The sequence below is a fragment of the Odocoileus virginianus genome, chromosome 5 (genome assembly GCF_023699985.2).
Source record: "Odocoileus virginianus isolate 20LAN1187 ecotype Illinois chromosome 5, Ovbor_1.2, whole genome shotgun sequence".
In the NCBI taxonomy this organism is placed as follows: Eukaryota; Metazoa; Chordata; class Mammalia; order Artiodactyla; family Cervidae; genus Odocoileus; species Odocoileus virginianus.
This window is the reverse complement of record NC_069678.1, coordinates 35,898,751-35,911,755: the sequence shown is the minus strand read 5'-3', so window position 1 is coordinate 35,911,755 and position 13,005 is coordinate 35,898,751. Positions and strand designations below refer to the sequence as shown.

Here is a 13,005-nt window from a genome sequence, read left to right as displayed (position 1 = left end):
TAATTTTTTATTAATTAAAAAAATTGTCTTTTTCTCATTCAAAGGTTTTGGGACTAGAAAAGATTTAGCCTTTGCTTGATATGAATGTCTAGTATTAATTTTGCCATTCATTTCAAACATTTGCTGTTTTTACTTAGATAAAACTCTTATAAAACCACATAACAAAAATTTTTAATTCAATTTATAAAGGGAAGTAGAGTGGGAAAGAAATCTATTCCAATTAAGTTAAGAAAAAGCTGTTAGAAGGGTACTAGGCAACCAAACTTGACAGAAAGTTGGGAAATAAGGCATGGAGATAGAGATAAGCCAGGAGATAATTAGGCAAGCTATATCACACCAAAGGACATCTACTTAGGATGCCATCTGTATCACTCTAATGGCAATGTCACCATTAAGACACGCACTGCCAAAGCATAAGACTGTGAGTCCACCACAGCCAGAGAGATACCTCTATCTCCTCTTCCGCCTCCCTCCTGTGTAAACTGTTTCAGCAGGATCAATCTATATGGAATAGTCAATTTGGTTTCCTAGTTTCCATCTTGTTTAAATTAAAACTGCTGGCTCTCCTTGTTTATGTTGTGATTTTTCACTGCTTATGAGCATGCAGAGGGCTATGGCAGAGAACACAGGTAAGGATGGGTCTATTTCCAGTACATTTGCAGCCACAAAGAGTATAAATAGGGAACTATTCAAGAATGAGGTTCAGAGAAAGGTTTTCAGGCAAGTTTCCTATTCCCAAACCACTAGATCATCCAATATTCATGGAACAGTAGATAGTTCTGCTGTCATCCTTTACCACTCTGTCTACACAGAAACTCCCATCTCAGCCATACAGATAAAAATGTTTTTTCCCCACTGACAGTTGGGGACAAACTACTGTCCTTTGCTTTAACTGATTTGTCTCAACAGGTAAATTGGAAGAAGTCAAATGTACCTCCCTATTTTACCATGGTGCCAGAAACCACAGTAACTTCTTCATTAACTAAAGTTAAGCCTATATTAACTATGAGAATGGTTAAAATATAAACTTGTTATAAGACTAATATACTATCTTAAAACTCCAAGACTCTATTAACTCCTAAACTGTTCTATTTACTAACCCTAAAAGAGGCAGAAATATACTTTTAAAACTATATAATTTCTATAATTTTTCATATTTTATAATTCTGTTTTTCATATTTTCTAATTCTAATTTGTATTTTGTAATTCTAATTTGTATTTTCTAATAACCGTACTCATTGTAAGATAATGCATGCATGCTCAACTGTGTTCAACTCTTTGCAACCCCCTGGACTGTAGCCAACGAGACTTCTCTGACAATGGAATTTTCTAGGCAGTAATACTGGAGTGGGTGGCCACGTCCTCCTCCAGAGGATCTTTCCGACCCAGGGATCAAACCCACGTCTCTTGCATCTCCTGCACCGGCAGGTGGATCCTTTACCACCGAGAAACTGGGGATGCCTCTTCTAAAACAACAGTATGTGCTCAATTTAAAAACTCTTACAAACTCCAGTAAAGACAAACATCTCACATCTTAAATACCAGAAACTACTATTGCCCAGCAGGAACTACATTTTAGGGATTCCCCCAATAACAGCAGTGCGTTCACAACTGCTTCCAAGTTTTAAAACAATATCTATTTCTAAAACATTTAAACACTGGTAGTCCAGATTATTAATTTTTATTATCTTCTGTTTTTACACCAACTCCCGTTCCAATTAGAATCTCCCTTAAGGTATGCCTTAAACGTACTATTATAACTCAAAACTCAACAATACAATTAAAATCTCTTACTATTCATCTCAAATATTTAAATTGACAGTACTAACAATTAAAAAAAATACCACTATAGCATAACTTTCTTGGTCTTAGTTGTCAAAGTTTATTTTTAAAGCTCATAAATTAAAAAAAAAAAATTCTGTTTTTTAATAGGATTTTCTCAATTAGTATTACAACTTATATGTAAACTGTGTCTCCACATAAGTTTATTTTCAACACCAAAAGACAGTATTAACAAAACGGTTCCATTCTTATATTAACTTTATACTACAAACTTAGGAGCCATATTTTCACCTGTTTTATTTTAAAACTATCCATTCTTACTCTTAATATACCCTCTCTACCATGCACCAAGATAATAACCCCTAACTCGTTCTCACTTTAATCTCTTCTCTTCTCTAATCATATCTGGCTGCTGATCTTTCTCATTTTTCTTCATGTATTTCTGTTCAATGGCCTTTAGTAGAACTCCTTATTTCTAACACAAACTTTTTTAGATTCCTCCAGCTCAGGCCACAACCTTATAAGCTTTATTTTTATCACATTCATTTAAAACAGACTCCACTTCAAACAAGGAAAATACTTGCATTCCACAATTCCCATCTCTGTGCTTTTTAACAAACCTTCACCCTAGCTGATACTCCCTTCCCTCTCCACTAATCTATAAATATCACTTATTCAAAATCTAGGTTAAAAAGTACTTTTCCCAGGAAGCTTTCACAGTCTTACTACACACTGTTCATATTATCTTGTGTAAATCCAGTAATTCAAATATTTCATTATTAAGCACTCTTCAAGTTGTATCTTAGATAATGACCTCTTTGGAGCAGGAACCACATCATTTGCTTTATATATCTGCATTCTTATCCTAGTGTGATACTAAATGAATTTTCTACAATAATTAACCCAGTTAAAACAAGAGAAGGCTGGGAGAAATACAATCACAGTTAAAAGGTTTTTCTGAATACAAAAAAATTACATCTCCCAAAACCAAATTCAAATATAACATTCATTTTTTCAAAACACAAACAAAGAACTTTCTCTTAAATATTATTTTTCTACACACAAAAGTCAGGTCTTAAAGCTATAACAGCATGCTAATTATTTTGTTTGTAATATTCTAAATCTAGCCCCCAAAAGCTATTATATAAACTCTTAATATTTTAAAGATAATATATTTTTCAATGTCTAATCAATTTTGACCTCTATACTTCACAAATACAAAACCTACATAATAAAAGTTCACAGATGAGTTTTATTTTTTCAAGATAACAAAATTCTTCGAGCAAGAAATTATTAAGCAAACTTGGTACAAATTCCAAAAACAAAACTTCATATAAATACTTTCATTCATAAGCTCAAAAACATTCATAATCCAAACATTAATGAGAAAGCATTTTCATGTCCACATCTGCACAATTTACAAAACACATCTATTCCTCAAAGCTCAGCATACTAGAATGTGAAGATACATGTTTTCATTGTTATGTACTTTTTATAACTTTATTATAAGAATACATGTTTCAGAAAAAAATCTTTCTCTCAACAGCACGAATTGTTACACTACAATAAGGTTTACAGTGCTCAACAGTCATGAAAAACAATACTATAACCATTAATCCCATTTGCAAAAAAATTATTGAAGCACAAGTAAAAACCATGATCAATAATTCCACTGCAGATCAATTTACAAAGTGTCCTTCATGGATTTTAACCATTCAAACTTTTGTACAACTCTCCCTAAGGTAGCATTCTCATTCTTTACACTTCAATGGCAAAATCTTTCTGGTTGAGATTGGATACTTCTCTGTAAACAAAGGTACAAAAATTTATTGCTACCCCTACAATCACAAGCAGAAATACTCAATACCTTATTAAGCAACCTGAAATGCCTGAAAGCTAACTTACATAATGCCTAGAAGCTACTAATAAAGAGGTTCCAAAAAGCAGCTATATAAGGAGGCAATCCAAGATCTCTTCTACCTACTTCTTGGCTATATGCCTAGAGGATACTGTAATGAAAGCAAGCCAGACAACTATGTTACCTATGGAGGCAATTCAAATCTCTGCATTCTAAACAAATTTTCTGGTTATAAAACCTCTAAAGGGTTACTATTAATGAAAACTAAAAAACATCTCTGATGTTGATATATATCACACTGGGGGGGAAAAGGCCTACAGCACAAACTACCTATCATCTAATTTATCTCCAAATTCATCCAACAATGCCAATAACAGTAAAGAGACAGATTCAGGCATCAACTCTCACTACACTGGGAAAGGATGAATATGCCATTACCAAGTTTGAAAACAAGCCAAACCTATTTCTGATGATGGGGGTCAGAAAAGTGGTTACTTCTTTGAGGGAGAATTAATAGAAAGGGGCACAAGGCACCTTTTTCAGTGCAGAAAATGTTTTGTACCTTGATCCAGGTTGAAGTTACTGGGTGTATTTATTTGTGGAATTTCATTTACTTGTATTCATAAGATTTGTGCACTTAAACATATGTAAATTATATATAAGTAAAACATTTAAGAACAAGTCACCAATAATGGTAAAATCTAAAAACCTTTTCTCAATTCTCATCCTTTTCCATCATTCTCCATCATATTTCTAGTCACAGAACATCAATAGTCCCTAAATGCAACTCTTTCCCGCTATAAGACCCACAAGGCTTTGTTAGTATTCTGCCAGCACTTTTCTTAAACTCTGCCTCATTTTAATTCAATTAAATAATAATTCAATATTCACTAACTGCTCATGTGCAAAACACAGGATTAGGCAACCTACATTTATCTAACACACACACACACACACACACACACACACACACAGAAACCAAATTCCCTAAGTTGGATTCAAGCCACCCTATTATTTGGCTTCTAATAATGTCTCCTTTTTTAATTCCCATCACTTCTTTACAGGAATGTTCTGTCCCCAGCATACTCTTTTCTCAACTATCCTTAAGACACAGTTCAATTTCTACTTTATCCTTTCTCGGTACTTGTATAGAACTTACTATCTATATCTGCACTGTCCAAAACACAACTAATGAGCGCCTGAGTTTGGTTGGTCTGAACCGGGACGTCCTTTAAGTAGGTAACACACTGGATTTTGAAGACTTGGTGTGAAAAAAAGAATGTAAAGTATCTCAATAATGTGTACATGTTGAAATGACAGTATTTGGATATATGGGGTTAAATAAAGTGAGTCAAAAATGTTCATTTTACTTATTTATCTTTTAATGTGGCTATAAAAAAATTTTAAATCACACTGTGGCTCAACATATTTCTACCTGCCAGCACTGACCTATACAACCTATTTATAGATTATAGATTTATTTGGCATCCACCCAATGAGTGCAAGAAATTCAATATTAAGCCCATTCTCTTTTTATATACTAAGGATTATATATATATACTAGATATTATATACTAACTACTAGTTATGTACTAAAATGTTGCCTACATTTTATACATATCCATTTTGTGTTAAATGTCGCACCAGACAGACAGTACTATTAAACTCAGAATTTCTAATCCCAGAGTATTAGTTCTAATTAAGCTAGATTATTTTTCATCTTAGTCACTCACTAAAGAAAAAAGCAGCTTCCATTTTGACCAATATCACTGTACCAACGTCTAGCAGCCAAGACAAAGAACCTTTATTTGGGGGTATGAATAAACAATGTGAGCAATAAGACACCAACTGAAATGAGGGTAGGCAGAAAAATGCTTTCATAATGTTAAGTTTCATAAGCAGGAAACAAAACTTACAAATTGTATAATAAGGTAAAATGGCAGATATACAGAATGAAAGGATAGGAAGGCAGAACAGAAAGGTCTCATCTGTAGTCAAAATATACCTACATTCAAACTGGGCTGCTCTACTGTTTACTGTCTATATGACCTAAATCTGAGTTTGTTTCTCCAAATATGAAATGGGAATATATAATATAAATATATATATTATAAAGTAGCATCATTATAAGGAATAATAATAGATGCTTAATTAATGTCAGTCTCATCTTCCTTTCCTTTAATACAAATTATATAGTGGTGACAAGATTATGGGTGACTTCCCCTGTCTTCCTTTTCCAAACTGCTAAAAAGTATTTTTTAAACAAATATTAAATTTCTAATATTTTATACTCACATCTCTCCTCATGTGAACTTAAAAAGTACTTTTACTACCTGCCTTTTACAATTTTCTTTAAAGTTTAAAATTTGTATTCGTAGTGGGGGAAGTAGGTGGTAGAAGAAAAACTTAAAGTGGGAAATAAGTTTAAGACTAAGCCAGCAGACATGTGTAAAACAACAAGTGTGGAAAGGAAAACAGCAAAAGGAAAATGCTATTTGAGGAAATTCCCCTGACTAAGTCAGACTAAGCAGTGAGAAGCTAACATTCTTCTCCTCAATCCTGCTTCTGCTGAAGCCACTCCTCACTCTCATCTGGGGTTTATATGTACTTCACATACAAATATACATAGCCACTCTCGCCCTTCTCTCTACTAATGGTCACCGCCATCCTCACGGTCAAAATTTAAAGGGGAGTGAAGAAACTGAGGATGTTGTAACACAGTAAACCAACACACTGGCTGGGAAGAACTAAAATGCACTCATTCCCAAATACATTATTATTTTCGTCACTTGATAGTCATAAAAGAAAAAGTGTTCCTGAAATATTAACGCTGGTTATAGTTTTAGCTGCTAGAACCGAAGGTGCCACACTTTGGTGCCTATATTCTTTTGTAGACATAAGCCTCAAAATGGAACACTAAAAAAAGTATACAGCTTCAGATCACTGACAGGTGAAAATTTCAAGATTCTGTTGTTGTTTAGTTGCTAAGCTGTGTCCAACTCTTTTACCACTCTATAGCGGGACTGTAGCCCGCCAGGTTCCTCTGTCCAAGGGATTTGCTAGGCAAGAATACTGGAGTGGGTTGCCATTTCCTTCTCCAGTCAAGTTACTGTAGAGAAAACAATTAAACAATGGTGATAATAACTATTATTATTATTTTAATAGTTAAAATTTATTCAGCATTCATTGCATACCAGAAAGCTAAGGGCTTTACTACATGAATTATGTAATATAAACCGAAACCTCTATGAAGATATTATTATTCAATCTACCTGCCTAGAGCTAGATCTTAACCCCACCAGTTTTACATCCTCTTTTTAAACCTTTATCCTCCCCCCCTGCACAAACTAATCAACAATAATAAGGATTCATCCCCCTCCCCAGTAATTGTGGTGTTTTGAAAGTACTAGTTATGTTTAACATCTTCCTCAAGAAACTGATGAAAAAAATATTATGCTTTCAAGCAAAAGGGTAAATAATCTGGAAAAAAGGATAAAATTTTTCATCTTTTATAAATATTAGAAAAATAATTGATATAAGACAGGTAAATACACTTTAAAAACTGTGCTTTAATCACAACACTTTATTAGGCACTTTTAAATTTCCCTTCTGACTCATAACATATTTAGTTTCCTGACTTTGTACAAAGTCTTTTAAAAGCTATGTTTTCCCATAGATACAAAGAATAGAGTGATTGCCAGAGTGAGGAAGGTCATGGGCAAAATAGGTGAAGGAAATTAAAAGGCACAAACTTCTAGTTTTAAAATAAGTCAGTCATGGGGAAGTAGTATACAGCATAAGAAAAATGGTCAATAATATTATAATAACTTTGTATGTGGTCTGATAGTTATTAGACTTATTGTGGTGAAATGTTGACCACTATGTTGTACACCTGAAACTAAAGTAATACAGGTACATCAATGTCATTTCAATTTAAAAAAATAAATAAAACTGCATTTTCAAACTCAATGAATGACATACATACTAAAAAGGCTAACATCTAAAACCTTATGTTCATTACTCTAACCAACTTCACTTATACCACAATTTAGACTAATAGGAAACAAATTTCAAGGAACAAATCACTCATCTATACTTTTCACAAAGTTACTTATAAAATCAGAGTTCCAAGAATTCCAAATGAAATGGGAAGGTTACAGCTTACAGACAGGTAGGGCAAAAGACTGGTAGAGGAAGAGTGCAAGGGCAATCACTTTGAAACACTAATCTCAATACAGTCTCACTTTCTCTCATCTAACAGAAGCAAGCACTGCTGCTGCTGCCCTAGCATTCTTCTTCTCTTCCTCTTGAAATCTTCTTGGAAATTCCTCCTGGACTTTTCTCCTGGAAAGGTATCTCACAGGACTGCTAACATTTCTCAGTAGTCTACCTTTTATTCTTAACAGAACAAAAACACACTAACTCCTAATCACATACGAGTTCCTAGTAAATTCAAAGCTAGCAGTTTAGCTTCAGCAGATCTAAGAAAAAAATCAAACAGTACAGCAAGTGAGGCCCTAGAAAGAAGAATACACTTTTTCATGTAGACTCCATCTATCTGAAGAAAGACCACGAATTGAATTTAGTGTTCTGGCTTTGAGATTTCAAGGGATCTTTATCCTGGTGTTTCATTTTGTTTTAAGAGGGGGAAGAAGAGAAATACTTTAGTCAACCAGCAGGGTGAGCTAGTGCTAGAATCAGTTTGATTATTCTCAATTTGATTACTCTCAGTTCTCTCAAAATTCAATGGTGCAAATGGCACTATCAAAAGCAGCTATTCCCACCTAATAAACCTGAATTAAAAGACTTTACTTTTAGAACTGCTTCAGTCAGTGCTACATAATTTTGTTTAATATTTACAAAGCAGACTATACTAGAGAGATTAATAACAAATGTTTAAAAAAAGAGCTTATTTGAATATTTAAAATATTATACTATCCATCCTTTATCATTATGTTTTATAAACTATAAATCAAAAACTTAAAAAACTGCTAAAACTAGTGTTCTATAAAATTAGGGCTAGGTAATTCAACATTCATTTCTGGATTCAGCTTGCTACAGCTAGCTGCCTTAATATATGCCTGAAAAGCAGTCATGAGAAAAGCATCTCCACAAGAATGAAACTCGCTGCTTTCCCTTAGAATCACATTCTAAGAGCCTAAATAAGTAACCCTATACACCAGCAATGCATTTGGGGTGAAAGGAAGATGAACCTGATCTCTTCTAACAACCAATTTCTTTAAACTGTTTAAATGACAAGTAACTCCACCACTTCAAGTAACTGTCCTTGAGTCTGTATTTTCCCCTCCTGTTACCCAATACAGTCTCAACTCAACTACAATAAAATGCTCCCTTTCTTATAACTCAAATGACAAATTAAACCTGCAAAAAGTTTAATCATCACTTCATAATTACAAATAATCCAGAAGTAATCCTAATTATCACAAGACCAAAGTATATTTAAATCCATTCACATAGTGTTGCAAATTAAGAAATATAATAACTTTCCTAGAACAATCAATAATTTAAATGAGCCTTAAATGACCCATAAAAGCTTTAAAACGTAAAGACAATGTACCTGTTGTTGTTAAACATATCCAAAGATGTTAAAGATAACTGTGGGACCCCATCATAAATGATTTTACTACTTGTTGAATTTCCTAACAGATCTTACAGATTCACTGTTCAACAGTACACTAGATAGTCTTAAGTTGCTTTTAACGTGGTCAAAGTGGCATGTCCATTTATCCAACTAAAATGCTATTAGAAAATGAAAGGCAGTAGCATCTACCTCATTTCTCATGTAATAACTGGTAGTAACTGCAATTACTTCACAGCTACCTGTTTTGTGAAGTTTCTAAGTCAAGATTATTTTGAAAACCTCAAAATTCAAAAGCAACATTGCTTTGAAATTATCTGATATGTCTGTATTTTGTATCTGAATTTGTTTCACTTTGGAAATCACTTTAAAACATCACCATATCAAGTTAAATACACGTTTTCAATTACTGTCACAGAATTTCTCATCAGTATAACAGTATCTAAATAACAAGTACTCTCAAACATACACCCTGTTTTGTTTTATAACCATGATTAGTTGCAGATGGTCACCTCCTTATCCCAGCAATGTGACCAATGAAAATACCAATGAGATGGAAGTTGAGAGACGACTTTCCATTATGCCCTTAACTTAAATCATCTTTGGCCCTCAAAATATTGTAAGAGAGGGTAATACCAATTGTTCTCTAAGATTCCTTCTAAGCTAAAACTATATGATTCAACAATAATTTTGCTGATAATAATGTATCCCTCATTAATACAAGATTGTTCTCTATTAGGATAAGTTAAAAGAGGAGGCGACATAAAACAAGTAAAATCAAAGTTTTAAGAAATGCTGAAAAGTTCAAATTTCAATTCAAACAGATCTAAAGTTAGTTATATAAGTATGTTTAACTATCCCTTTAGTAGAGTAATTTAACTTGTTAATGTGACCTGGCCAAAACATTAGTTGTTTCCAAATTTTGTATTTAGATTACAAACATACAAAGTATGCTGTAGATGTAGGTGCCGTATAATTTTAATTATGTTAGAAATTCTAAAACTCACACCACCACAATTTTAACAGCAATGTAAATATATACTAGCAATGTACATTAATACTAGTCAAGGCTTCATGCTTTACCTATTAAAATATCTAAACTAAACTGTAACTTCTTTATAAACACTCATTTTTCCTTACAAAATCTATGGATGTAAATATTGGTGCCATCAAGTTTCCTGGATACTTACACATACGACTGAAGGCAAACAGCAGGCTTCCTTTCTTTGAGAAATTTGAGTTGTCTATTTTTTGAAATGCTCTTTTTCTTGTGGGACCAAAACTATGTAACTAAACTACTGCAGAGAGGCAATATACTATTAAGGCAAATCTAATCTATCATCCGGATGCAACAAGCCTGGCATTAGTTAGGACTGGCCAGAATAGATGATAGTGATTTGGTTATTTCTGCGGACAATATTATTAACTTGAATAAGAAACAAGACCATCAAGGACCTCAAACTGTGTTTCTCTCGTTGAGGACTTCTGAAGGACCACACGAAATCTTAACTCTAGACATGAAAGTTTTATAACAACTAATTTGTATCAGTATTACTTAAACAGTTCAAGAAAAGTTTTCCACTAATGTTGCTAAACCATGGATGGATCCCAACACGAGAGTCGTCTGTGGAAGTCTCGTAACAAGAAACCGTTAGTTCCACCACCTAAGTTTCCAATCACTGAGAAGGGTCTGGGACAACTCATCTTCAGGTTCACGGGAGAAGTGGAGCACACCTGCTTTCCTCTGGCAGAGATTAAGCTCCCAGGGACACAAAGGCCAGGGAATCAGACCTGGAGAAGCAAAAAGCTTTAGCTGGACACCCACCAAGCCCCTGGCAACCCACTTTGAGCGATTTACCTCTTGCTGTTACTTCCCAGGCACCTAGCGGCATATGATCTTGCAGAACACGGGGAGGGGAGGGCTATGCGGTCCCGGTCCCACGTTAGGGGAGGGGTGTGTACAGTAACGCCAGAGCCTACGCTTCTGGCCGAGACGGAGCAGCCCCGAGGAGAGGGGGTTGGTGACTGCTCTCGGACCGCCCCGTTACTCAGTGCATTGCAATGGCGACCGCCAGGCTCCCCAAGCCGCCTGATCTCGGCCCCCTTCCCCCTACTGCTCACTGGCTGCTCGGCTTCATGTGACTAAACAAAACCCCCAAGTCTAGTGCCCAGCTCAACCCCTTTGTGTCCGCTACCGGATCCTCCGACGCCGCCGTGGTAAAGTCCCCCCTCCCCACCTCCGCCGAGTCCCGCCCCGCGGCGGCGGCCGCCGCTCACCTCAGGTTCCGCCGCCCCCCGCGGCCGCCGCGGCCGCCGCCTCCCCGAACCCGGGGCCCGGGCTCCTTGTGTAGCACCAACTCCGCCTCCTCGGCCGCCGCCGCCATCTTAGCCTGTGCGGCAAAATGCGTCCTTTTGGATGGTTGGGACCCAGCCTAGGGCGTAGCTCCCCGGGCCCGAGCGCCGAAGGCCGGGTCCCCCAACTTCTTCCGCCACCCCCAGTCCCGCCGCCGCCACAGCCCAGAGGCCCGAAACCCACACGGGTCCTGGCGATTCCGACCAAATAACCCCTGAAACTCACAGTTTGGTGCCGTGTGCGTCAAACCGGGGCGACGTTGGGAGCGCGCGGCGTCCCCGCGTCACACGCCGCTCTGTACGCTACTCGGCTCCAACGGCCCCCCTCCGCTCCCCGCTTTTCGCTTGCGGCCCCGGTTCCCAAGGCGCAGGCGCGCTGCTTTCCCGCCTCTTACCGACCTACGGGCCGCGGGGGCGGCCAGCGAGGAGCTCCTGGGCGGCCTCGCGCTGGTGGAGCGTCTGGGCCAATGACACCAACCCGGGCAGCAGAAACAGTGCACTACTGTTCTCGGGTGCCAGAAACCCAACAAGGTCACCTCCCCCAGCGCTGACCTAATCACTCTCAAGGAGGTTCCCGCCCCAAAGTAGGCACGCTCCAAATATGGTGGTGCCCAAACTCTGCAAGACCCAAACACTTAGGCAAGCCTAGGCCCTTTAAGGTGGAACAGACCCATATTTGAGTTCCACGATCACGAGAGTGGCACAATTCCTTTTCTTTTCCTACTTTTGGGGAAAACAGCTAAAGAACCCAAGATTGCCGGTCACAACCGGCATGGCAGAAGAAGTTTTCTGGATCTTAAGGGGACCAACTGTTGGGAGATGCTTAATGAACAAGCAGAGCATCAAACGTAGTTAGGGTAGGAAGGCCTGCCCTAAAAGGTGCCCTGGCTTTGGTCGAATTTGATTCTGTGAGGATACTTTCTCCCTGCCTTACTGAATGTGCTGTGAGTCTCCAAATTAAAGTTCTATAAGAAACACCTGATATACTGGTTACCTTCAAACAATTAGTAGCTTAGGGAGTTCTAAAAAACTTTAAACGAGTATCCACCTCAGAATCTGAGGACAGCCTCATAGACCACACTTTGATACTGATGAGGAGTTATTCTCTTTGCTTTTAAACTGAGCCAACAAAAAGTTGCTAACATGTTTGACACGAATCAAAAGTCCCTGAGGAATCTACTAGTCCTGCCCTACTGAGTTCTTTGGCTGTTCTGAATCTCTGGGTTCTCACTTGGAAAAAAAAAAAGCTTTCATTAGATGTTATTGGCATTCAGAGGAATACACTGTAATTGCAGGTATTTGATGAGAATGAGAGACATTCTCTTTCCTATAGGATGGTGACTTCATCATCATTATCAGCAAACATAGATTCCAAATGACAGGTATTTATACTTGCTGAGTTAGTTAGCTAATA

At 37.0% G+C, this 13,005-nt stretch overlaps 1 protein-coding gene across 18 annotated transcripts in view; it reads right to left on the bottom strand.

Annotated features, from left to right (window-relative positions):
* The window catches only part of ZNF644 (zinc finger protein 644), a 99,880-nt gene extending 87,805 nt beyond the window's left edge, over nt 1-12,075 (bottom strand). For 2 of the 18 annotated variants that reach the window (XM_020907503.2, XM_070467788.1), the window contains exon 1: nt 11,991-12,075. The gene's annotated coding sequence lies outside the window, so the exon portion shown is untranslated. The other 16 variants (XM_020907496.2, XM_070467782.1, XM_070467786.1 and 13 more) reach the window with 16 other exon arrangements.
* Nucleotides 12,076-13,005: the final 930 nt, after the last annotated feature.